The 27939-nt window shown below is 38.1% G+C and overlaps 1 protein-coding gene and 1 non-coding gene across 5 annotated transcripts in view; one reads left to right on the forward strand and one right to left on the reverse strand.

The window, feature by feature from the left end:
* The window catches only part of LOC126162917 (uncharacterized), a 252238-nt gene that overhangs the window by 130384 nt on the left and 93915 nt on the right, over positions 1–27939 (forward strand). The window lies entirely within an intron of this gene.
* On the reverse strand, positions 18192–18265 carry Trnat-ugu (transfer RNA threonine (anticodon UGU)). The gene has a single exon. It is a non-coding gene; the product is annotated as a tRNA-Thr (tRNA).

The raw sequence follows: 27939 nt of genomic DNA on the forward strand, positions 1-27939 counted from the left end.
ACACCTGTTGTCATTTTGGAATATGAGGTGTCCACAGCATACTTATAATAAATATTTAGAAGACAGGAGAAATTATTGAAATAAAGTACCTCCTTCATATTCATGTGGTACAAAAAACACTTCCAAAACACCACTGAACTATCTCTAGTCAGAACTGCAACCTCCACACACACCATGACTGAAATGCCTCATTGGGCCGTCAGTACACTTGATGCCTTGCATTGTTTTAAAAGAGGCAAAATTGCAGTTTTTATGACAACATAAAATGCCTCCACTTGGGTACTCTCTTGTGTTGGTATTGTTTGGTCAATTGAAGCAGTTCAGCTTTAATGTTCTGTTGCAAGCAATGGTCTTTTGCATGGTACTTAACTCTGTATGATCATTGCGTGCAGTTGTTTGCTTGGACACTGGTTGTGATGGACTTGCCTTCACTAACAGATAAGGTTTCTATTGGGTTGGAAGCCAATTGTTGTTGACTAGGTGTGACAGTCGTCTCCAGTCCCTGTTGGTTAGGGTATTTTTATGGGCATTGTTTTTACGACTTATTACTTGCCTGTGAGTGATGCACCATCCCTTTGAGACACGTAGGACAGTCTATGTTTTTACGTGTATAAAGCAAGTAACTTCATTCATGCTATGATCATAGGCACAGGTATGTCCAAACACAAAACCTGCTCTCTGCCATTCTGTTGTGACTCCATGTTGCACTGTGTCGATTCTAGACAACTGAATTCATAGACACCACTTACCATAAATTACTTCCGTGTTCGATGATCATGTGATGCCATGGAACCACTTGTACACCATCCACAGCACTCCAAAATGATCAGTGTGCTTTTTTTATGCATTTACTAATATTTTGTCCTATGAGCTTACTTATTTATTTTATAATCACTGATGATGTAGAAGTTGATGTGACTTTTAACCCTGGAATATTTTAAAAATGATCTTAAATTTTGCACTCTGAAGTTGGAATAAATTTTCTCACAGTAGCTATCTTTTTACAGAAGTCAAGTTTTCCTATTGAAACATACCACAAACAAAATATGTAAACAGTAAAATGCTCACATAGAAGTAAAATATCCAATGCCGTTTAAAACCTAATCTTAAGGTGAGAAAAATTTTGTGAAAACAATAATGTGAAAAATAATGCGATTTGATGGGTTTTAGTGAAATAGAGAAAAATCTGTAATTTTTTTACAAAATATTGTGGAATTTTTTCACTTTCCCATTAAAAAAAAAAAAAAAAAAAAAAAAAAAAGCACTGAATCTGAAGATGACAGTTCACTATAATTCGTAACTGATAGGTATCGAATATTGAAATTGCATTTTGTCTTCATTTTTCCCCAAGGCTGAAATTCATGTGTAGTCTTAAAATGACACATTTTCCACATAACGAAAAAAACACTGAAAAAAAAAGAATCTGGCAAAAAGTTACACAGAAGTTGGCAGAAAATTTAACACCAAAATTGACAAAAAGATAAGACCAAATTTGCCAAAAAAACACCAAAATTGGAAGAGAAAGTAGCACTGAATTTGCCAAAAAAAAGCATCAAAATTGGAGAAAAATAACATGACAAATAAACAGAATTTGGCATCAAAATAGCACTGAATTCGGCCAAAAATAGGAGCAAAACTGGCAAAAAAATAACATCGAGATCTACAAAAAGTATCATTAAATTTGACAAAGTACACTAAATTTCACTGTAAAATAAAACAAATTATTTCCTGTCTCTACTAATAATGCATTTGATAGTATCATAAAACTAAAGTGAAGATAAGACAAATTAAAATTTTTTAGATGAGCTGCAATACCATAAGATGAGTGGAAAGCCTGAAATATGTTGTGTAATTTTAGGTTGGGAGGGGGGACCAAAAAAAAAAAAAAACATGTATATTTAGTCGCAGTAATCGAGAAGTTGTATGGTTGAGTAACTGTATTTTTAAAGAACCAAAGAGGAAAAGAATCAGTATTGAATTAATTTTTGAAAGTTTTGCAATTTTCTGCTTGATAGCTTATACAGGGTGTATATGACCGGGACAACCAAGAAATCCGGGAAAAACCCGGGAACGTTTTCATCCGGGAGAAAACTGCGAAAAACCCGGGAATTTTGTAATTTTGACTTTTAAGAATTGATTCTCTAGCAAAGAATGTTACTGTAGCCTGCTGCCGGCCGGAGTGACCGAGCGGTTCTAGGCGCTACAGTCTAGAACCGCGCGACCGCTACGATCGCAGATTCAAATCCTGCCTCGGGCATGGATGTGTGTGATGTCCTTAGGTTAGTTAGGTTTTAGTAGTTCTGAGTTCTAGGGGACTGATGACCTCAGATGTTAAGTCCCATAGTGCTCAGAGCCATTTTGGTAGACTGCTACTGGAGAATGATGCTGCAGCAAAAAATATAAACAAGAGGGAAAAAAAATAAAACTTTAGTGGCAAAGGAAATGCGCAATTTACAACAACAAAACACCGTGCACGCACAAGCGTTTGCAAATAGCAAAAATATGTCAAAGGCTGTAGGGCGAAGACTAAGTAATTCTTCGAAACAATAAACTGCTTGCTATGAGCATGACGTCACAACTGTTCACAGCGGGTTGTTGCACATTCGCAGTACCTTCTCCCGCTTCCTGCTACTTGAAGTTTGGCTGTTAGCTGTATCGGCAGTAGCAGCCAGCAGCCAAATGCAAACGAGAAAAATGTTTCTCGAGCACTCTAGCTGCCATATTCGGGCATGCTTAGAGTTGTCCGAGTTGTAGTGGGGAGGGGGTTAGTCTCCACGTGATCCGTGTTTACGTTAAGTGATGTTGCTGCTTCTCTTGGTGTACAGCTCCCACGTCAAATGAAAACAAAACAGATTTCTGTGGCCAGGAGCTATCAAGTGAATTAAAATACATTCACATAATTACGGAGGGCAAAAATATATTATTAGTTTCAATTTTATGATTTTATTTTATTTCCAAGTTAGTAGCAGTCAAGCATTAATCACCTTGCAGAACAATGAAGTTATTTTTGCAAGTTTGCTAAATAAATTTGGTTTTATTGATTTTTACGCTGAGGCAATCATTTTATTTGAAATTAAGTGTTTCGTTCTACAGTAATGGCTAGCTCTAACTGTACGCTGAATTTCAAGTGCACGTTATCATTTTCTGCCGTGTATGGCATTATGCCATAATAAAGAACCAAAAATGAGATCGTAGATAGAGTACTGGTACTCAAAGAAAATTTGCATCCCAAAAACTACACTGAAAAGCTTAATATCAGATGGGACCTACTTCACTGTGAATCTGGAAAAAGCCAGTTTGCACTTCAAGCCGAATTATGCATTTTAGTGTGGTTTACGAAATTCCTATGCTCTTTGTAGTATCCTCTGATGCCCTGTTTCTTTTATGGTGTAACGTAAGCTCTCTTAGTGCTTTATACACACGAACATGCGGGCTTCCTACACCACTGCAGTTGCACACGCACAATAATGCCTGTTTTCTGGCACTCACTGGCAACTGGTAAATTGAACGTATTTCTAACAGTCTCCGGATAGTATTGCCAACGGTGGTTAGAAAAGCGTTACTTTCAAAATAAATTTCTTTTTGCTCAAGATGAATTATGTGAGGAAGTCTGATGGATTTCTAAATTACAGAGTGTTCGAAACTGAACAGTTCGAGGACCAGTCACTTACCAGAATTTCGAGCTGAGACATTTATGTCATAATTTTAAATTTACTGGCACATTTGTGAGATGTATCTTAAAGTATAACACACGCAAAAAAAGATCAATATTACATGTGAAAGCTTAGCTTGTGTTGTAGCGTGTTAATCTTAGAAACCAATATTATATGTGAAAACTTAGCTTTTCTTGTAGATATACGGTACTGTGTACATTAATGTAAACCGTTAACTTTTCCTCTTTGTGTGTTCGCGCTACTTAACCAGAGATCTTGCTATTGGCTGACTATAAGATGTGTCCTATGCTCTGAATGCCTGCTGTCATCGACTGGCGAGATCTCGTAACTTGAGATATGACTGGCTTACAAAAGGACATCGCAGCCTCAGTTTCAACGCTCTGGAAACTAACGCACTGTGTTTGGTGCAACTCGAATTTATACTTTCGTAATACGAAAATATGTAGCGTATATGTTGCTGCAAATCAAAGGTCTTTCCAAAACTTATCTCCTTTTTATATTAAAAGTCTTTCCAAAACTTCTCTCCCCCGTCCTTTTTTTTCCTGGAAGTTCTACGTGATTGTATAAAATGTAAACAATTCAAAGGATTGATAAGTTTTACAGTTACGAGGGAAAGTCTATGGAAAACCTACTGTCACTTAGCACAGAAAAAGTGTATTTTCGCCCGGGAAAAAGCATATTTTTTAAACGGAATATCCGGGAGAAATCCGGGAAGTTTTTTTCTTTGTCCCCGTATACACCCTGTTATACATTTAAATGTTTTCAAAATATATGTATTTTGCTAACAATATATTGTTGATATGCTGTCCATGAGAACTTACAACATTCATTCAACATCAATCAAAAAGCAGATAAAATTTACATTTGACTTGTACTTTTAGTTACTGGTTGAATGGCAATTCATTGCCCTGCAGTATTTGAAACTGTGAGTGACTGATATAATGTCTGTATGGAAGCATTGCTGGAAAATTATTGTACCTTCTTCTAAATTGTAGTGTACACTTTAGACTCTTGTTTAAAAGATCATGCCTAGTATGTTTACTTTCTACTGGTAACATAGTGACATCTTACATTTTCAAGAAGCAAAGTAATTTGAAGTATATATGCACTACTCTAGAGGATGTCGTTATGAGGATAAAGAAAACTGGCGTTCTACAGATCGGAGCGTGGAATGTCAGATCCCTTAATCGGACAGGTAGGTTAGAAAATTTAAAAAGGGAAAGGATAGGTTGAAGTTAGATACAGTGGGAACTGGTGAAGTTCGGTGGCAGGAGGAACAATACTTTTGGTCAGGTGAATACAGGGTTATAAATACAAAATCAAATAGGGGTAATCCAGGAGTAGGTTTAACAATGAATAAAAAAAATAGGAGTGCGGGTAAGCTACTGCAAACAGCACAGAGAACGCATTATTGTGGCCAAGATAGACACGAAGCCCACGCCTACTACAGTAGTACAAGTTTATATGCCAACTAGCTCTGCAGATAACGAAGAAATTGATTAAATGTATGGTGAGGTAAAAGAAATTATTCAAATAGTGAAGGGAGACGAAAATTTAATAGTCCTGGGTGACTGGAATTCGATAGTAGGAAAAGGGAGAGAAGGAATTTAGCTGGTGAATATGCATTAGGGGTAAGAAATGAAAGAGGAAGCTGCCTGGTAGAACTTTGCACAGAGCACAACTTAATCATAGCTAACACTTGGTTCAAGAATCGTGAAAGAAGGTTGTATACATGGAAGAAGCCTGGAGATACTAGAAAGTATCAGATGGATTATATAGTGGTAAGACAGAGATTTAGGAACCAGGTTTTAAATTGTAAGACATTTCCAGGGGCAGATGTGGACTCTGACCACAATCTATTGGTTATGAACTGTAGATTAAAACTGAAGAAACTGCAAGAAGGTGGGAATTTAAGGAGATGGGACCTGGATAAACTGACTAAACCAGAGGTTGTACAGAGTTTCAGGGAGAGCACAAGGAAACAATTGACAGGAATGGGGGGAAGAAATACAGTAGACTTATGACCTAAGATGTTGAGTCCCATGGTGCTCAGAGCCATTTGAAGAAATACAGAAGAAGAAGAATGGGTAGCTCTGAGGGATGAAGTAGTGAAGGCAGCAGAGGGTCAAGTAGGTAAAAAGATGAGGGCTAGTAGAAATTCTTGGGTAACAGAAGAAATAATGAATTTAATTGATGAAAGGCGAAAATATAAAAATTCAGTAAATGAAGCAGGCAAAAAGGAATACAGAGGGATGAAGTAGTGAAGGCAGCAGAGGGTCAAGTAGGTAAAAAGATGAGGGCTAGTAGAAATTCTTGGGTAACAGAAGAAATAATGAATTTAATTGATGAAAGGCGAAAATATAAAAATTCAGTAAATGAAGCAGGCAAAAAGGAATACAAACGTCTCAAAAATGAGATCGACAGGAAGTGCTAAATGACTAAGCAGGAATGGCTAGAGGACAAATGTAAAGATGTAGAGGCTTATCTCACTAGGGGTAAGATAGATACTGCCTACAGGAAAATTAAATAGACCTTTGGAGAACAGAGAACCACTTGTATGAATATCAAGAGCTCAGATGGAAACCCAGTTCTAAGCAAAGAAGGGAAAGGGGAAAGGTGGAAGGAATATATAGAGGGTCTATACAAGGGCGATGTACTTAGGACAATATTATGGGAATGGAAGAGGATGTAGATGAAGATGACTCAAATGGTTCTGAGCACTATGGGACTTAACTGCTGAGGTCATCAGTCTCCTAGAACTTAGAACTACTTAAACCTAAGTTGCCTAAGGACATCACACACATCCATGCCCGAGGCAGGATTCGAACCTGCGAGTGTAGCGGTCGCACGGTTCCAGACTTTAGCACCTAGATCCACTCGGCCACACCGGTCGGCGATGAAGATGAAATGGGAGGTATGATACTGCATGAATAGTTCGACAGAGCGCTGAAAGACCTGAGTCGAAGCAAGACCCCGGGAGTAGACAACATTCCATTAGAACTACTGACAGCCTTGGGAGAGCCAGTCCTTACAAACCTCTACCATCTGGTGAGCAAGATGTATGAGACGAGCAAGATGTATGAGACCGACGAAATACCCTCAGACTTCAACAAGTATATAATAATTCCAATCCCAAAGAAAGCAGGTGTTGACAGATGTGAAAATTACCGAACAATCAGTTTAATAAGTCACAGCTGCAAAATACTAGCACGAATTCTTTACAGACGAATGGGAAAACTGGTAGAAGCCGACCTCGTGGAAGATCAGTTCGGAAATATTGGAACACGTGAGGCAGTTTCTAGCATTTATTGATTTAGAGAAAGCTTTTGACAATGTTGACTGGAATACTCTCTTTCAAATTCTAAAGGTGGCAGGGGTAAAATACAGGGAACAAAAGGCTATTTACAATTAGTACAGGAACCAGATGTCAGTTATACGAGTCGAGGGACATGAAAGGGAAGCAGTGGTTGGGAAGGGAGTGAGACAGGGTTGTAGCCTGTCCCCGATGTTATTCAATCTGTATATTGAGCAAGCAGTAAAGGAAACAAAAGAAAAATTCGGAGTAGGTATTAATATCCATGGAGAAGAAATAAAAACTTTGAGGTTTGTTAGTGACATTGTAATTCTGTCAGAAACAGCAAAGGGCTTGAAAGCGCAGTTGAACGTAATGCACAGTGTCTTGAAAGGAGGATAGAAGATGAACATCTACAAAAGCAGAACGAGGATAATGGAGTGTATCGGAATTAAATCAGGTGATGCTTAGGGAATTAGGTTAGGAAACGACACACTTAAAGTAGTGGATGAGTTTTGCTATTTGGGTAGCAAAATAACTGATAACGGTCGCTGTAGAGAGGATATGTAGACTGGCTATGTCAAGCTAAACATATCGTAAGAAGATAAATTTGTTAACATCGAGTAGTGCTTTAAGTGTAAGGAAAACTTTTACTTTTCTCAAAGTATTTGTATTGAGTGTAGCCATGTATGGAAGTGAAACATGGACGATAAATAGTTTGGACAAGAAGAGAATAGAAGCTTTCGAAATGTGGTGCTACAGAAGAATGCTGAAGATTAGATGGGTAGATCACATAACTAATGAGGAGTTATTGAATAGAATTGGGGAGCAGAGGAGTTTGTAGCACAACTTGACTAGAAGAAGGGATCGGTTGTTAGGAGATGTTCTGAGGCATCAAGGGATCACCAGTTTAGTATTGGAGGGCAGCGTGGAGGGTAAAAATCGTAGAGGGAGACCAAGAAATGAATACACTAAGCAGATTCTGAAGGATGTAGGTTGCAGTAAGTACTGGGAGATGAAGAAGCTTGCACAGGATAGAGTATTATGGAGAGCTTAATCAAACCAGTCTCAGGAGTGAAGACCATCACAACAACAAGAACAGCAACAACAACGACAATGCACTAGATGTTTAAACATTCATACAGTCCTTCATTTTCAAATCTCAGTTGAGAACTCCCGTTATGACAAGGTTCTTCTACCTTCTTCACAAGCACCTATAAAAGTTATGTTCCCTTCATTGTAAAGTACTGCATACATATAAACAACTTAAAAGTATTATCTTTCTTAGAATCAGTGTGCCATAATAGAGGGGGAGAGTAGTTATTGAGTTTTGGGATACGTGAAGAAAACTGGTGGAAGGATGGGAAGAGAAATAGGAAGCAAGTAGTTGCCAAAATGCACATCAGAACCACAATGGATAACTTTATGTGGATTTGTCATTTGTATATTTCACTGATATTGCATGAGAACATACTGGTAGTGTCATTTCAGTAGAAAATTGAGATTTATTTCAGAACAGCTAGATGTATGATTGATTTAAATGTTCATAAAGGAAACAATCCTCTAGACCAGATGTAACTGTTTAAGCTAGAAAAATCTTCTACCTACCAAGTGACAGCTTAGATGTATATAAAGAAAAGAAACCACCAGTAACACTGATTTTAGGGAATGAGAGCTCCATCATTTGGTAGTCTAGAGGGACTGTTGGCATGAAGTAGAGGTTTCCAGTGTTAAGCCCAAAAATTACATTATTAGAAAACAATCTGACACTTTTAAAGAATATGCCAAGTCAGTTTATTGGGATAAAATGCACCCAACAAGTAAATTTAATACTGATATTGTCTGTTACAGTGTTGCCTTCTTTTGTTTTTTTTTTTCCTTTATTTATTTTGGATTTTGTTTGGTATAAATATAAGTACAAGACATGGTCGATGTAATTTACTTAACACTGATGAACCGAAAAATGTTAAATAGATTTAGCTTGTTTTAAAAATGACACATAATTCACTGTTGCAACACCAAAGGGCAGGTGGCTACTTTGTGGCCAACTTTTGAAGTGTTGTAATGTAGTCAGGTACTTTAAATTCTAAAATATTAAAAAAAAAAAAGACATTTATTATTTTTAATGAAGCCTTCTACCAGTTTCAATAAGTGTTTTTCAATTTTTCAGTTAAACTAAACCCATAAATTTAAGTCACAGTGGTATATGTGATGTTTTCACAATGAATCAAACAATGGAAACTGCCGGTGGTAGCAGTCATTTGTGCAGGATTTGTGTGTGTGTGTGTGTGTGTGTGTGTGTGTGTGTGGTTTGCTGAAGAAGGCTTTTGCCAAACACTGTAATGTGCAATAGTCTTTTCATTGGGCCTCTCTGCAACTCAGTGGGCCATCTTTACAGTGAGTACCAATTTATCCTTTTCCTAATGTTGGTGGTATTCACAATGAGTATCATATTCAATATTTTCAAGTTCATAACCCTGTGTACACATTAATATCTATTAAAAAGTATATTGTGAGTAAAAGAACAATAATTAACCAAATTTATAATTTTCTTTCCTCAAGAAGTACCGCTCCCCCCCCCCCCCCCCCCCCCCCTCTTCGTGTTGGCACATGTTACTGAAAGTGCATTGGTATTTCTCCAGAGTGTATTAAAAGATACTTTCAGGTTTTGGATGCTACTTACACATCATAGTACCTCTTTAAAAAATCTGTTGTTGGCGTAAGTAAGCAACGATTAACAAAGTTTTTTTGGGATGAGAAAAAGTATTTCCTTCTACCTCCCCCCTCCTTCCTCCTGTCCCTCACCACACCCCCAGGAATACACATCACTTAATGTACATTGGTATTCCAATGGTTAATTTTTTCTATTCTTTATTTTGTTTCTTAACACATTAGTTAAAATGAAAAATATTAGTTACAGAAAAATATAGAACAGTAAAAAGAATTTTTAATATCTGCTAGTATCAACTAATTTTTAGTTATTATTGGGATAGACTGCTCTGTTGTTAGAGTTAGTTAGTTACATGTTCCATTGATCAGTAGCAGGGAAAAACCGTTATGATGTGGAACGTGTCAAATGCACAAGAAATGCGCACAGGAAAGAAGTTTTTTTTTACATTATAGTGTTATACCTAAATATTTCTATTAACTGTTCCATTCCCTTAAACGGCACAAAATGCATGTATTGTATCTCCAGATTTATTTACTCATATTGAAGAATTCATCTATGGTATAGAAGGAGTTGTCAAGGAAGTATGATTTCAATTTGTTTTTGAAACTATTACTGCTGTCTGTCAGACATTTTATTTCATCTGGTAATTTACCAAAAAGTTTTATAGCAGCATATTTCACCCCTTTCTGTGCCAAAGATAGGTTAAGTAAAGGATAGTGTAGGTCTTTCTTTTTTCTGGTATTGCAATCATGAATGTCGCTGTTGATTTTAAACTGGTCCATGTTGCTGAGAAAAAATTAAATTACTGAGTAAATGTACTGTGAAGCAGTTGTAAGAATTCCTAACCTTTTAAACAGATGCCTTCAAGATGTGCGACTATGAACCACACACATTATTCTAACTACTTTCTTTTCAGTAGTGAATACCGTTTGCCTAAGTGTTGAGTTGCCCCAGAATATTATTCCATATGACATCGGAGAGTGGAAGTGTGCAAAGTATGTTAGCTTACTAATTTCTACATGCTCAAAATTGGTAATTATTCTGATTGCAAAAGTTGCTGAACCTAGTCGCTTTAGGAGATCCAAAATATGACGTTTCCAATTAAGATTCTCATGTATATGTACACCCAAAAACTTAGTATGCTCTACCCTGGCTACTGATTTCTTTTGATGTGTTATGTTTATTGAGGGTATTATACTTTTTGCAGCAGAAAATTGGATGTATTGTGTTTTTTCAAAGTTCAGAGCAAGCCCATTCGCAGAAAACCAATTAATAACTTTTCCAAATACCTTATTTGTATCATTTTCTCTCGGACTTTCTTTTACTGGATTAATAATTATGCTTGTTTCATCAGCAAACAGTGTCAGTTCAGCATCTTGTTTCACATAAGAAGGGAGGTCATTCACATATATCAAGAACAGGAGGGGACCCATGATCGAAACTTGTGGAACATCTAATGTAATTTCACTCCTGTTAGATGAAGTGGCAAACTCCTTTGAATCACTTGAAGCACATAAAGAGACTTTTTGCTTCCTGTTCTGTAGATATGACTTAAACCACTCATATGCTGTTCCATTTATACCATAGAATTGTAATTTCTCTAACATAATGCTATGGTTCACACAATCAATTTTTTTGGATAAGTCACAGAATATTCCTACTGGTGACATTTTACTATTTAAAGACTCTATCATGTGGCCAGTGAAATGGTATATTGCTGTCTCAGTGGAACAGCATTTCTGAAATCCGAACTGTGATTTACTAAGTATCCCATTACTGTTGAGATGGCTAACCACTCTCGAGTATATTACTTTCTCAAAGATTTTTGAAAATGCTGTAAGCAAGGATACCTGGCCGATAATTATTGATGTCTGTGGTTTCCCCCTTTTCGTAGAGAGGCCTGACAATGGCATATTTTAACCTGTCTGGAAAAGTACCCTGAGTCTGAGTCAGTGATGCGTTACATATGTGACTCAAAACATCAACTGTAATTGCTCCACATTGTTTTAATAACTTGTTAGAGATGTCATCTACTTCAACAGAACATTTATTTTTTAAAGATTTAATAATTTTCTTTATTTCACAATAAGTTGTTAGATGAAACTTAATCTGACTAAAATTTTTCAAACCTGACTCTTCCATGTACTGCCTGGCTTTTTCTTTTGAACTATTCTCACCACTTTTTTCTCCTACACACACGTAAGAAGTGATTGTTAAATACATTGGCTACCTGTGTACTGTTGGTTAAGATGGTATCATTCTCTTTAACAGTAACACTACCTACCCCAGTGGTTACTTTTCCTGTCTTCCTTCTAACAACATTCCATATTGATTTGATTTTATTGCTGGAGTTGTTAATTTCTTCTCTAACAAGTATATTTCTCGATTTCCTTACAACTTTTCTTAGTATGTTACCATAATTTTTATAGTGTAAAACTATTTCTGGATCTTTACTAGTTCTTGCTGTCTCATACAGTTTTCTTTTTCTTTCTTAAGACACTTTAATACCTGTAGTAATCCAAGGTTTCTTTGAAAAGTTTGTGGCGTTACATTTAGTAATTTTCTTTGGAAAAGAATGTTCAAAAAGGGATATGAATTCATCAAGAAATATGCTGCATTTATCATTAACATTTGGCTCATTATATACATCTTCCCAGTTTACATTTCCTAAACTTTCTCTGAAGTGATCTGTAGATATCGGATTGAGCACCCTCACACTTTTACTTAATGGTTTCTGAAGTGTATATGCCCTGTTAGGTTTTGTAAGTTAATCAGTTGTGCATCATGGTCAGATAATCCACTTACCACAGGGAAAGCATGTGTTTGTTCTACATCCTCTTGCTGTACAAATACATTATCTATTAGAGTACTACCATCCTGAGCTAATACATGTAGGGAAATTGATCACTGATTCTAAGTTATATGTTGTTAACAACATTTCTAGTTCACTTTTCCTATCAGAATTGCATAGAAAGTTAACATTGAAATCACCAAAGATTAATAACTTCTTCTTTTTGTCTGACAAACAGCATAATAGGGAGTCAAACTCTTTTATGAATAGCTCCCAATCTCCTAGTGGAGACCTGTACACTGTTGCTAATATCAACACAACATTATCTAGCTGAAGTTCACATGTACAAACCTCAAAGTGCTGATCAAAACAAAATTTACTTACTTCAACAGTTCTGTATTTATACCCTTATTTTATGAAAATGGCAACTCCTCCTTTATCCATACTAGATCTACAAGTGTAAGATGCTAAATTATACGCATTTATACCAACATTTTCCATCCCCACAGTTACATGGTGCTCAGACAGACAAAGTATATCAATCTCATTCTTATTTTTGAGACCATCTAAACACATTATCAGCTCATCTACTTTATTTTTTATTCCCCTGATATTTTGGTGAAGTAAGTTGATACCGCCCTTAGCTTTATCCCTATTTGCTGTGCATGAAGTTTCTTTTCTTCTATTTTCCTTGGTTGTTGTCTGTCTGGAATTTGGCTTTAACCTAAAAAACCAGTCTGCCTGGTCCCAATAACCACAGGGATCACCCCCTTGTGTGACTGTGACTCCCCTTACAATATCTGCTAATAGAGAAGCTAACTTATCTTTCCCCTTCCTATTAAGGTGCAGGCCATGTGTAGTGTAACCCCACCTACCAATAGCATCAACTGGAACAACACTCATGTGAGACTTTGCTGGTGTCTGGAGCATTCAGTTCAGCTCAGTGTTTACATGCCTTACAGTAGTGTTTGCCCAGGGCTGATAATGGCACTGAAAGACCTCCACAAACTCCACATTCGTGTGCCCCGTTTCTGCTCCTATTTTATCCAGGTCGCTCCTAATACTATATCTTGGATTCATAGCAGGCTGTTTCCTGCTCCCCCAACTATAATTACCTGATCTTCCTTCTCAAAGTCGTTGCATAGCTGACCTAAGTTTTCTGTCACCTGGCTAAGGCTAGCACTTGGTTTCACAAAATTTGTGACCTGGTACTCTGTCCTTTATTTCTCCTGAAGCTGTTGGCCCACACCCCTCCCATGACTGCTACCTATAAGCAGAATTTTTCTTTTCCTATTCTTATTTGATCCCGACCTGTCTTTTTTCTTTAAGATAGTATTATGCTTCAACCTACATTCAACGACATCTGAATGAGGCCCTTCCTCCACTACTTCAGATAGCAAGCCAAACTGATTTGCTAACTGAATTTCTGAAGTTTTATCAATTGTTTCCCTTTTTGCCCTTTGCTTGCTACCTTTTCCCACCGCCTAGAGTCCTTTTCCTCCCTTAGCTTACATTATTCCAAATTCACGATTTCTAATTCAGCTTTAAGGGCACAAATCTTTGCCTCTTGTTCCGCGATTTTTCTGTCCTTTCTACATAACCTACACTGCCTCATTATCTACCATTGTTTCCTCTCCGCTGCACTCGCCCCAATGAAACCACAACCTACAGTCTATACAGAACACCCCCTCTTTCAAATTTCTACGACAACCACCACACTTGTCACACATTGTTTGATAGTAAAATGTAACACAAAAACAGAACATAACTTCAACACAATAGTCTCATAACCTGTACTAATACGTAACTAAACACTAATGTAAACAAACTTATAAACTTGCTTTATAAACTTTTAATTAACCACACAAATTCTGGATGAGAGACACGAATTAATTTAGCTTTGAAGCGCTAAGTCTAGTCAAATGTCTGTGTTCGTTTGTGTGTCTGTCGACCTGCCAGCACTTTCATTTGGCAAAAACATATATCTACGCTCATACGAAATTTACGCCTAAGTATGTAAACAACCTCGTGACTGCCGGCCTTTACGAAATTCTTCCTTTTTTATGTAATTATGTTTAGGAAAGCGAAGCCTTCAGTTGATAGATTAGATAAGAAGTAAATGCACTAGCCTAAAATGTAATATTAAGGAAGTTGGCTCTTATTTCAATATTAATCGCTTAACTTAGTGAGAGCTTCGTACACGCGCGTCCGCCTGGATGCACGGCTGCCAACAAAAAAAAGCTGGTTTAAAATTGTTGAATTACTGGTAAGGTGAATTTCATGAGGTCAGAAATGCAACTTTTTTATGAAATCAACTATGGGCCAGTGTACTTCTGTGCTGGAGAGACTGCCACCTTTCCCTTTCTTCAAAAGTTCAGTCTTAAATGCTTTATCATTACGAAATGCATTTTTGTAGAATAGTATTCCACATTGATCTTTTATGAAATGTAGCCGCCTGTGGATAACTACTGTATTCTGTACATGAGACGTTGGTAGACAGTGCTGTAAATCAAATGTTATTGTCCTTGATGTATTGCATTTTGAAAGGTCCAGATCATTTGTCTTTGTCTGGTAAGCAGTATCAGCAGATCTTTTTGTGCTTGTGAAGTTCTTTCTTTAATTTAGCTTTGTCTTTCTTGGTCAACAGTTTAATTTGCAATGCAATATAATGTTGATATTGTCAACTACGGCTGAGGTAATGAAAACATTTTCCCATGATCTCTTCTGTAGGAATAACTAGCATATGCATTGGTTCAACTTGGAAAATTATGAATATCTATTTTTTTTATATTATCTTATTGCTTTTTGAGTAAAATCCTTTACAGTTTTACTGGATTGATATTTCTCATGAACATGTATAAATTGATTATTTTCATTTTCATTTCAAATTCTGGACCATTTCATTTCAATTAATTATAATAAAACAGCAACATAATGTCAGCTTAGAATGGAAACATCATATTTCAAAAATAAAACAAAAAGATTCTTTGTGTTATTAGGTAGAAAATGTTTTATCTCAACTGTTAGTTGATGACTTGTGCTCTGCTTTCCAGTTAGGAGCAAAAGAAACTATGTGTGTTGTAAGCAACCAAATTAAGGGAGAACCATGTATAACTTTACTGAGATGTGAGGTTTTCATTCTAAGCCAACAGTAATATGTTCTTCTGTCATAATATGATGAAAAGGAAAGTTGCTACTCACCATATAGCTGAGATGCTGAGTCGCAGATAGGCACAACAAAAAGACTATCGTGTGTGTGTGTGTGTGTGTGTGTGTACGTGCCCATCTGCCACTCAACATCTTCGCTATATGGTGAGTAGCAACTTTCCTTTTCATAATATTGTTACATTCCATCATGGATTTTCCATTGTTTGATTCTTCTGTCATAGTCACTCATCTTCTGTTACATCTCAAATATTCTCTCATGAAATACATTCAAGATGTCTTCCCCTTTTCTTTAGCCAGCGGTATATTCTTCATAGCTAGTACAACAGTCCACTTGCTTGTTGTACATTCTTGATCTGCATTATGTCTAATTTTCTTACTCTCATCCATCAGACTATATTTTCTCATTTTCTTTCTCTTTATAAAAGTATTCTGCAGATCTTGGTCATGACTTTTTCCATCAGTAGCAATGTCTGTGTGAAAATTATTACTGTGTACATTATAATGTAAAGAATTATACATTTACATCACATACATACCCTGCAAGCACTGTAAATTCATGGTGGGCAGTTTCTTTTACAACTACTAGTTACTTCCTTTCCTGTTCCACTTGCAAACAGAACAAGGGAAAAATGATTGTCTGTGTGCCTCTGTATGAGCCCAAATTTTTCTTCTCTTGTCTTTGTCATCCTTATGGGATATGTACATTGGCAACAGCAGAATCATTCTGCAGTCGTTTTCAAATGCCAGTTCTCTAAACTTTGTTAATAATGTTTCACAAAAAGATTGTCATCTTCCCTCCAGGGTCTCCCATTTGAGTTCACAAACTATCTTCATAACGTGTGAGTGTTGATTGAAACTACCAGTAACAGATCTGGCAACATACCACTGAATTGCTTTGATGTCTTCCTTTAATCTGACCTGGTGGGGATCCCAAACAGTTGAGCATTACTCACCAAATGGGTCATACTAGTATTGTATACAAGTAGACGGTTCGCCTTTCCTACGACCGTCATTAGGCACATGTTCCATTTCATTTTGCTTTGAAATGTTACATGTAGATATTCAGCTCACATAACTGTGTCAAGCAACACACCACTATTACTGTATTTGGACATTAAGGGATTGTTTTTATTATTCTGCATTAATTACATTTTTCTACATTCAGAGCAAGCTGCCATTCATCATACCAACTAGAAAGTTTGTCCAAGGCTTCCTGTAGCTTCCTTCAATGATGCCTCCCAGAACACCACAGTCTTATTAGCTAACAGCCTCAAATTACTGCTCGTCCTGTCCGTTAGATCATTTATGTATTTAGAAAATGAGCAGTCCTATCACACTTCCCTGTGGCATACCTGATGATATCTTTGTCTCTGATGAACACTCGCTGTCTAGAACAGTGTAGTGGATTCTATTATTTAAGAAGTCTTTGAGCTATTCATAAATCTGGGAATCTAATCCATGTATGTGCATGCTCAGACCCTCAACAGTCTGCGGTGGAGCACCATGTCAAATAGTTTCTGGAAATCTGGAATTACATAATCTGCCTGTTGCCCTTTGTTAATGGTTTGCAGGATAGTGTTTGAGAAAAGGGCAACTGAGTTGCATACCAGCGATGCTTATTTTTTAAATCCGTGCCAATTTGTAGGCAGAAGCTTTTCCGTATCAATGAAATTTCTTATATTCGAACTCAGGGTATGTTCAAGAATTCTGCAGCAAACCAATGTTACGGATATTGGTCTGTAATTTTCGAGTTCAGTTCTTTTACCCTTTATATACACAGAAGTGACCTGCACCTTTTTCCAGCCACTTGAGACTTAAATCTGGGCGTGAGATGGGCAATAAATGAAAGCTAAGCTTGGGCCAATGCCATAGAATACTCTCTGTAAAACAGAATTGGGATTCCATTTGGATCTTGTGACTTATTTGTTTTCAACTTCGTCATTTGTTTTTTCCTGTTAGAAATGCCTGTTACTATGTCGTCCAAATAGGACATGGTGCATCGGTCAAATGATGGTATGTTTGTACGATCTTGCTTTGTGAATGATTACTTAAGTTTGAAATTTAAAACTTCAGTTTTTCTTTTGCGGTCTTTTTGCCACACCTGACTAATCAACAAGTGATTAGATAGAAGCATTTGAACTGCATAACAATTTTACGTAGGTCTAGAATTTTCCCTGATTCTCAGCAAGATCTTATGCTGGGGTATGACAGTGGAAGTTGTTGTGCGCTCCATATGTTGATCTTTTTACAGTTGTACAAATTTCTACTACCTTTTACCTGTCATCATTTGCGCAGTCCCTTTGAACTGCGAGTGACACAGTTTGCTTCATCAGCATTTTCCAGATTGGAACTAAAAGATGCCCATTCATTGTCTGAATGGGATTCTAACAACTGCTTACATGCTTTTTCCAACAAAAATATTCTCCTAGCCTTCTTGGGGATTTATTAACTTTAGTAACCATTGTCACTATGATGAAATTGGATCACTAATCCCCATCTTGGGACTGACATTGTCAATAAGAAATTACAATGAAATGAACACCCTTAGCTGCTTACAGGCATTGACATACGTCAACGGGGACAGATGAAAATGTGTGCCCCGACCGGGACTCGAACCCGGGATCTCCTGCTTACATGGCAGACGCTCTATCCATCTGAGCCACCAAGGACGCAGAGGATAGCATGACTGCAGGGACTTACCTCTGGCACGCCTCCCGCGAAACCCACATTCTCAACGTATTGTCCCGCACTACATTCGTAGTGCCCCTGCCCATTTTACTCATTACTCGCGGCGCGTTGCCGATTCCCGTAAGAGTTCGGGCACTGTTTGTGCATTCGCACAGAAGAAGAAGATGGTCAAGTGGCCAATGAGCCTTGCCGATAGACACACAAACATACATACACACAAAATTCTGCTTTCGCAACCAGCGGTTGCTTCGTCAGGAAAGAGGGAAGGAGAGGGAAAGACGAAAGGATGTGGGTTTTAAGGGAGAGGGTAAGGAGTCATTCCAATCCCGGGAGTGGAAAGACTTACCTTAGGGGAAAAAAAGGACAGGTATACACTCGCACGCGCACGCGCGCGCGCGCGCGCACACACACACACACACACACACACACACACACACACACACACACACACAATCAGACATTTGTAAAGGCAAAGAGTTTGGGCAGAGATGTCAGTCGAGGCGGAAGTACAGAGGCAAAGATGTTGTTGAAAGACAGGTGAGGTATGAGCGGCGGCAAATTGAAATTAGAAATTAGTCCTTTTTTTCCCCCTAAGGTAAGTCTTTCCACTCCCGGGATTGGAATGACTCCTTACCCTCTCCCTTAAAACCCACATCCTTTCGTCTTTCCCTCTCCTTCCCTCTTTCCTGACGAAGCAACCGTTTGTTGCAAAAGCTTGAATTTTGTGTGTATGTTTGTGTTTGTTTGTGTGTCTATCGACCTGCCAGCGCTTGTGTTTGGTAAGTCTCATCATCTTTGTTTTTAGATATATTTTTCCCACGTGGAATGTTTCCCTCTTATTTATACCGGTCTGTGTATGTGCGGATGGATATGTGTGTGTGTGCACGCGAGTGTATACCTGTCCTCTTTTCCCCCTGAGGTAAGTCTTTCCGCTCCCGGGATTGGAATGACTCCTTACCCTCTCCCTTAAAACCTACTTCCTTTCGTCTTTCCCTCTCCTTCCCTCTTTCCTGATGAAGCAACTGTTTGTTGTGAAAGCTTGAATTTTACTATATATACTAAGATGGTATCTGCTCTTTCGGACATATAGTTAAGGCTCACCGGCCACTTGACCATCTTCTTTTTCTGTGCGAATGCACAAACAGTGCCCGAACTCTTACGGGAATCAGCAACGCGCCACAAGTAATGAGTAAAATGGGCGGGGGCACTATGAATGTAGTGCGGGACAATACGTTGAGAATGTGGGTTTCGCGGGAGGCGTGCCAGAGATAAATCCCTGCAGTCATGCTATCCTCTGTGTCCTTGGTGGCTCAGATGGATAGAGCGTCTGCCATGTAAGCAGGAGATCCCGGGTTCGAGTCCCAGTCGGGGCACACATTTTCATCTGTCCCCGTTGACGTATGTCAACGCCTGTAAGCAGCTAAGGATGTTCATTTCATTGTAATTTCATTCTAACGAGCTGCATGGTCACCGATGGTATCTGTTCTTTCGGACATGTCTGAAAGAACAGATACCATCTTAGTATATATATGTAGTCAATAAGGTTGGGCCCGTTTGTAGCTATAAAATTTAAAATATTTTGTTGCATGTCAGCTGCCGAACTAGCAGCTCAAGACCGTTTTTGGAAAACAAGTTCAAAACTGCTTCAAAAAGGCTGTGTGTCTATACCATTACAACAGATTTCAGTCCATACTCTGTATGCTAAAGTCACAGTGGAATTGGATGGAATGAGAAAACATCCGATAACTAACTTGTGTTCACCTGTTCCTTGCGTCCATATAACTTCACAGTTAGACTCATTTTTGACCTCGATATACAACAATATTTTTGTTGGCTGCATGAACACTTTGCCTCCTATGGCATCTAATCTGTCTTTTCTTTATATGTTCCTCACTAAATGTTGCCGACCTTTCTACTCTTGGTTTCATCCAACTCTCAGCTCTGAGAATAATTTGAGCGTGACAACTTTCCTGACAATTTACTGTTAAAATTTTTTTGGTTGAATTGTCTATAATTTGTATGTGGTCTGATTTCACTCTCTCCATCAGCCGGTGAGCGTTCATCAGAGGATTTACAATTACTGCCTAGCTTAATAAATCCTCATGTGCACTCCACAAGTACTCTGCTACTCGAGTAACTGCTTCTTTTGTGTAGTGCGCACCTTATCGGTCAAGAGGAATCCCACAATTCTCCACCCTGTAAAGTGAGTCCAGGAATCTGCAGCCTGCACTGTCACAGAATTGGTGGAGCCTTTGTTTGAGAACCTCCACTTGGCTCCAAACCAAAGAACTGCAATCAATACTGGGTACAATGTTGTAAATTATGGTGCAGTTGTTGGTCATATTCACTTTGAGTTCACAACACAAGTTCTGTACAGTCCACTTGTTGAGAGCATGACTCTGAGGAGGGAGGAAGATTATATGCTGTAGTGCTTGTCTTATTTCTCTTAGAAGAAATTAATTATTCTTCTTCTTATTCTTATTCTACCTTGGGAGCAAATACATGATTTATTTGGATAAAAAAAGTGATTAATACACAGAAACAGTGTGTATTTTGCACTGATTGTATTGAACAAGACTAGCTCTGATGAAAACCACTGCTGGTTTGTGCAGGCTGTGTTCCCAGTGTTTTATGCTGGCCATTGTCATGCAATGAAGCATGGGTCCACAACAATCGGTGCTACAGTCCACTTGTGCATTGTTTATTCTCGCTGTGAGACTCTGCTCACACTGCACTATATAATCACAGGATATAGTCTATCAAGTCTAAATAGAAAGGGCATTAATGTTCATAGCTGACTATTCTCATCATGGCAGTGTAAAGTGGACCTAGTGACTAGCACTGGTACGTAACTTTCTATACTCTGCACAGAGACCAACTTCTGGAACTTAAATCGTGCTACTGTTGCATATCTCTTAGCAGATTAAGAACTGGACTTGCATCTCTCTACCCTCATGTAGTCCTTGTTTTAATCTATATGCATGCACTGCTTACAAATTTTTGTTACTTTCGGACTTATCACACTTATATGCAGCAAACACAGATATATAACAATGGCAACAATTTTTGACAAAATAATTTAATTGGGTAGATAAAAAATCTACTCAACAATTGGCGGCAGAAGACATACGTAAAAGAAGGTTGTAATTAGGCAAGCTTTGGGAGCCAGTGGCTCCTCCTTCAGGTGGAAGGCTTGAAGGGGAAGGAAGATGGGTGAAGAAAAAGAACTGTAGAGGCCTAGGAAAAGGGGTAGAGTTCGAGAAAGTCACCCAGAACTTCAGTTCAGGGGAGAGTAACTACAGGGGATGAGAAGGAAAGACTGATTGTTGGGGACTGCATTGGACAAGATTTGAAAACCAGAGAGCTTAAAGGTGGAAGATTGGGTAATATTCGGGACAGATGTTACTGCTTAAACGTCATGAATGAGTTAATAAGAATGAAAAGCGAAGTGCATTGTACGTAACAGAGATGGAAGGGAGCGGTGAAAAATAGACAGGTAAGACAATGAAAAATGTATAAAACTAAAATGGGGTGAAGAAAAGAGCAGTTACTGTGAAGAATTGCTGAGACAGAAGAAATTAACAGAAATTAAGGCCAGGTGGTTGGCGAGAACCATGGACATGTTGTAGCGCTAATTCCCACCTGCAGAGTTCTGGGAAACTGGTGTCTGGGGGAAGAATCCAGAGGGTTCGTGTGGTGAAAAGGCGCTGAGGTCACAATTGTCATGTTGTGAGAGCATGTTCTGCAACAGGATATTGTATGTTGCCAGTATACACCCTCTGCCTATGCCCATTCATGCTAATTGATAATTTTGTGGTAGTCGTGCCAATGTAAAATGCCAAACAGTGTTTAACTGGTACATGATGTGTCGTTTCACAGGTGGCTCTATCTTGGATAGTATTATGTTTTGCCCATTACAGGGCTGCTATAGGTGGTGGTAGGAGGGTGTATAGACCAAATCTTGCGGAGGGGACGGTCACAGGGGTAGGAGCCACACGGTAGGGAGATGGGTGCAGAAGGAGCATAGGGTATGACAAGAATATTGGGGAGATTGGGAGGTCAACAAAAAGCTATTCTGGGCATGGTGGGCAAAATTTCGGACAGAGTGTATCAAATTTCAAGGCCTGATTTTAATAAGTCGTGGCTCTGTCAAAGTAGCTGATTAGTACATTCAAGACCATGGTAATACTGAGTCACCTACGGTGTGCTCTGAAGTTGTTTTTTGGAGGGATCAGCAGTACTAGTGTTGGATGTGATGGCCTGGTAAATTTGCTTTTGAACTAGGCTGGTGGGGTAATTACATGCAAGTGACATCAGTGCCTGTTTCACCACATGCACCATCTGAGTTCTTCCCCCCAGACTCCAGTTTCTTAAAAGTCCATAGGTGGCAATTAACACTACAACATGTCCATGGTTCTCGCCACCCACCTGGTCATAATTTACATTAATTTCTCATGTCTCAGCAATTCTTCACAGTAACTGCTCTTTTCTTCACTCCGTTTTAGTTTTCTACATCTTTCATTGTCTTACCCGTCTATTTTTCACCACTGCCCTCCCACCTCTGTTACGTACAATGCACTTAGCTTTTCATTCTTATTAACTCATTCATGATGTTTAAGCAGTAATCTCTGTCCTGCATATTACCGTCTTCCACCTTTAAGCTCTCTGGTTTTCAAATCTCGTCCAATGCAGTCCCCAACACTCAGTCTTTCCTTCTCATCCTGTGTAGTAACTCTCCCCTGAACTGAAGTTCTGGGTGACTTTCTCGAACTCTACCCCTTTTCCTAGACCTCTACAGTTCTTTTTTTTCACCCATCTTCCTTCCCCTTCAAGCCTTCCTCCTGAAGAAGGAACCACTGGCTCCCAAAGCTTGCCTAATTACAACCTTCTTTTACGTATGTCTTCTGCCGCCACTTGGTGAGTAGATTTTTTATCTACCCAATTAAATGAAACACTGATATACGTTTAACAGTGTTAGAATGGTAAGTGTTTGCATTAATTTCAAAGTCTGGTTTTAGAATATGAGATGGTAATGTGTTCTTAGTGTCAGTATTGTAAGACTGTACTCAGTATATATTACTGGTTCCTGATGCTAGTCACAGTTGCTTACAACTTTGGTGTACATTCGTGAAGGGTAGAAATTGGTCAACGGAGTTGTCTAACATCCACATTATTTGTGATCTGGATTGAAATTGTTTAGGTAATATGAAGTGATTTTGTTCCTTATGTGTTTTTATCCTGCTACATTGCAAGTAGATATAAGAAATTTTTGTAATTTTTTCTGGTTTGACAAGTTTGTTTACAAAATAAATAAATGTACTGGAGAACAGAAATAAAAGTTATAGATTTTATGTAGTACAACTATGATCACTGTGTAATAATCAAACCAAAGAGGAATGGTCCTAGCATTCAAACAATGCAGTGGAAAAATGACATGAATTTTGAGTGCGAAAAACATGTACACTGTATTAGTCATTACTTGCACATTTGATTATATGTCCTGGAAGCTAAGCTTTTTTTCCCTTTTTTTTACATGGTACTGATGGCATTACAGCACCTTCTTAAATTTTATAAGTAGAGCAGTTTCTGATATTTTAAATGTTGTTTGAACTTTCAATCTTAACTGTCACGTAATGAGTACATCATAATACCCTTAAGTGCCAGATGTAATATTTCTCTGCGGAACCATTTTTATGTTTTTCCTAAGATTTTTGCAACCACTAAGTAAGTCTTTTTTTGGTAAAAAGGCAACAAATTAAAAAACTGAGTCCCATAATAATCTTTTTATAACTATGCACATTGTTGGTACGGTATACACACAATCAGGTTCTGTGTGAGAGCATAGTAGCTCTTCTGCAAAGGACTTGCTATCCAACAGATGCTTATCTCTTTGAATAATTATTCACTTCTGATTTGTTGTACCTGCCCACATGCATCCTTGTAAATTGCATCATAATGTATGTCAAAGTCCAAATCTTACACAGAACACTTACCATTATTTAATTAAGACATTAGCTTTCTACATTTGTATCATTATCACATGTGGCTCAGATGCAGTTTTGATATCCTTCTACAAAAATTATGTTACGTATATTTGAAAATATAGGTGACTTACTTTTCTTCCTGACTTTTTAATCCATATTTCGTTAAGTGCTGTTCTCAATAGCAGACTGGTATATGCACAAAATGTTAGTTGTAGTGTACAATATTAACTCAAATTGCTGCACTGTCACAATAGCATCATTAATAATACTTCTGGCCAAATATTCCACTCATAATTGCATTTAGACATTTAATTTTTCCAGTTACCATGTTTTTAATCTACAGTAAATCTTACTTTCCTTAAGGGATTTATGTACTTGGATAATTTTTACCATTTGTAAAAGTTTATATGTGTTATAATATGATATTATGTCACTGGGTGTAAAAACATGTGCTAGCTATTTTTGTTTTAAAGTCTTAGGGATTTTCGTTCTTTGGTTTCATTTGCAGAATAAGAAGAGAAAGTGGGGGGGGGGGGGGGGCGAGGGCGGAATCAGTGTCGAGAAAGGAATTTCTGGAAGCTGTTTGACATGAATTTTTGTATATCGTTGCAGGAAGGGGAACTATAGATTTCAGTGAAATATTCCCATTGTTATCGAAATGATGTGAGTAATGGGGAAATGTAATAGAAAATGGTTATCTCACATCTATATATTCCAAAGTTGTTTGGTGGAGTGGATTTTTGCTTTGCCTAGAGTTTCCTGAAATGTTTGTTGTTATTATTATTATTATTATTATTATTATTACGAGGGTGAGTCAAATGAAAAACTTAAATATTTTTTAAATATTATTTATTGTGCAGAAGTGGTACAAAGCTGTATCACTTTTCAACATAATCTCCCCCACGCTCAATGCAAGTCCTCCAGTGCTTACAAAGTACATAAATTCCTCAAGAAAAAAATTCTTTTGGTAGTCTGCGCAACCACTCATGCACCGCGTGGCATACCTCTTCATCTGAATGGAACTTCTTTCCTCCCATTGCGTCTTTGAGTGGTCCAAACATATGGAAATCACTTGGGGCAAGGTCTGGTGAGTATGGTGGATGAGGAAGATGCTCAAAATGCAGGTCTGTAATTGTTGCAACTGTTGTATGGGCAGTGTGGGGCCTTGCATTGTCATGTTGCAAAAGGACACCTGCTGACAGCAATCCACGTTGCTTTGATATGAATGCAGGCCACAGATGATTTTTTAGGAGATCTGTGTATGATGCACTGGTGACAGTGGTCCCTCTAGGCTTGTAATGCTCCAAAATGACACCTTTTTCGTCCCACAAGAGAGTCAGCATAACCTTCCCTGCTGATGGTTCTGTTTGAAACTTCTTTGGTTTTGGTGATGAGGAATGGCGCCATTCCTTGCTCGCTCTCTTCATTTCCGGTTGGTGGAAGTGAACCCAGGTTCTGTCTCCAGAAACGATTCTTGCAAGGAAGCCATCACCTTCTTGTTCAAAGTGCCAAAGAAGTTCTTCACAAGCATCAACACGTCATTCTCTAATTTCAGGAGTCAGCTGTCGTGGCACCCATCCTGCAGACACTTTGTGAAACTGGACCACATCATGCACAATGTGGTGTGCTGACCCATGACTAATCTGTAAAGATGCTGCAATGACATTCAGTGTCACTTGGTGGTTTTCCTTCACTATGGCGTCAACTGCTGCAATGTTGTATGGAGTCAGAACTCGTGCCTGACCTGGACGAGGAGCATCTTCCACTGAAGTCACACTATCTGTGAACTCCCTACTCCATTCGTAGACTTGCTGCTGTGACAGACATGCATCACCGTACTGATTCGTCGGTGAATTTCAATAGGTTTCACACCTTCACTACGCAAAAACCGAATAACAGAACGCTGTTCTTCTCTGGTGCAAGTCGCAAGTGGGGCGGCCATCTTTACACTGATACTGCGACAGTATGTGTGCATCTGCACTATGCTGCTACCTACAGGCCATTCTGCACGCTGTTTGTAGCACGCTTACCAACTTACAGGATAACGGCTCGAAATTTAAATTTGTTATTACAAATTTAAGGTTTTCATTTGACTCATCCTCATATTATTATTATTATTATTATTATTATTATTATGTTACTATCTTGAAACCAGGGATTCCAACTGCATTTTCTCTGCTCAGATATCATTCACTGTACATTTGTCCTGCGTAGATACTATATTTGTGCAAATTTAGGCTGCACCTAAACTTTTGACTCTAGATCATAGTAAAAAGAAAATCTCAAATATGGGCTGCACTATTGAATTTATCACCATTTGAAAAGTACTACTACTACTACTACTACTACTACTACTACTACTAATAATAATAATAATAATAATAATAAACCCTGTGGAGGCCCGGGAAAAGAATAGGCCTCCGGTATGTTCTGCCAGTCGTAAAAGGCGACGAAAAGAACAAACCACTAATAGGGCTAACCCCCCTTTTAGTGTGATTAGTTGGTTCGGAACAGAACTAATGAAGCCTCGGACAAATGCTGTCATTGGTCGGGGACGACGCTTGAACCCTATGCCCGTTCAAAATGGTAATGACACTGCTAGCCACATGGAAAATGATTTAAATCCAAATAGAGGTGTTTTGCAGGATATGCTTCTTGCAACCACTCTAGAAGGAAAACAAAGACAGAGGATGAGATGGTGAGATGAAGTTAACCAAAAGCTCATGTTTTGTTATTACCAAGCAACAAACTCAGGAACCAACACAACTGGATACAGACCACAAGTATACACAACATTTATTACCAGATACCTAGAATTAAAATTTTTAACAGAACAACGATTAGCTGATCAGATCCATGTAATAATAAAAAATAACAGGATACCCCAGTCAGAATTAGAAAACATCGAACAACAAGTACAACAAATACTGGAACAAAATAATGAGCAATCAGAAGAAGCAGTAATGGACTCAAACATCCCAGGGGGGAAAAAAAAACAAAGAACAACACGCATCAATTAAACAATCAGAGGAAAACGAAATCTTAAGACAGTCACCAGAACAAGCACAAATAGAACACGAAGTGACACACATGTTAAATATAGAAGAAAAATTTCAGCTGACATATGTAGAATACAAAGATACAAATACAGACATTATACCATTCTTGCTTGCATGGACCACCAAATAACCCACAAGTCGAAACAACAATAACAACTATCAACACAATCATACACAACAAAATAAATGAAAATACAACTATGGAAGAGTTACAACTACTGGTTTATATAGGAGCATTCACTACACTAAATATACACACTAGGCAGAGATCAGAACCAACCAACACAACAGAAGAAACCCAAAAAGCCAGCATGGCAACACAGGCTACAGATCAGAATAGAAAACCTGAGAAAAGACATCGTACAGCTAACACAATTTATAAGAAATGAAATATCAGACAAAAAATGAAAAAGGTTAGGTAAAATCTCACAACAAGAAGCGATAGAGCAATTAGATGAAAAGAAGCAGAAATTACAAGCATTGGCCAAATGACTTAGAAGAAACAAAAAAAAGTGAAACTAGAAGGAAACAAAACCAAACATTCAACACAAATCAAAAGAAATTTTACCAGACAATAGGTAACACACACATTAAAATAGACAATCCACCAAA

This window comes from Schistocerca cancellata, chromosome 2 (assembly GCF_023864275.1).
Source record: "Schistocerca cancellata isolate TAMUIC-IGC-003103 chromosome 2, iqSchCanc2.1, whole genome shotgun sequence".
In the NCBI taxonomy this organism is placed as follows: Eukaryota; Metazoa; Arthropoda; class Insecta; order Orthoptera; family Acrididae; genus Schistocerca; species Schistocerca cancellata.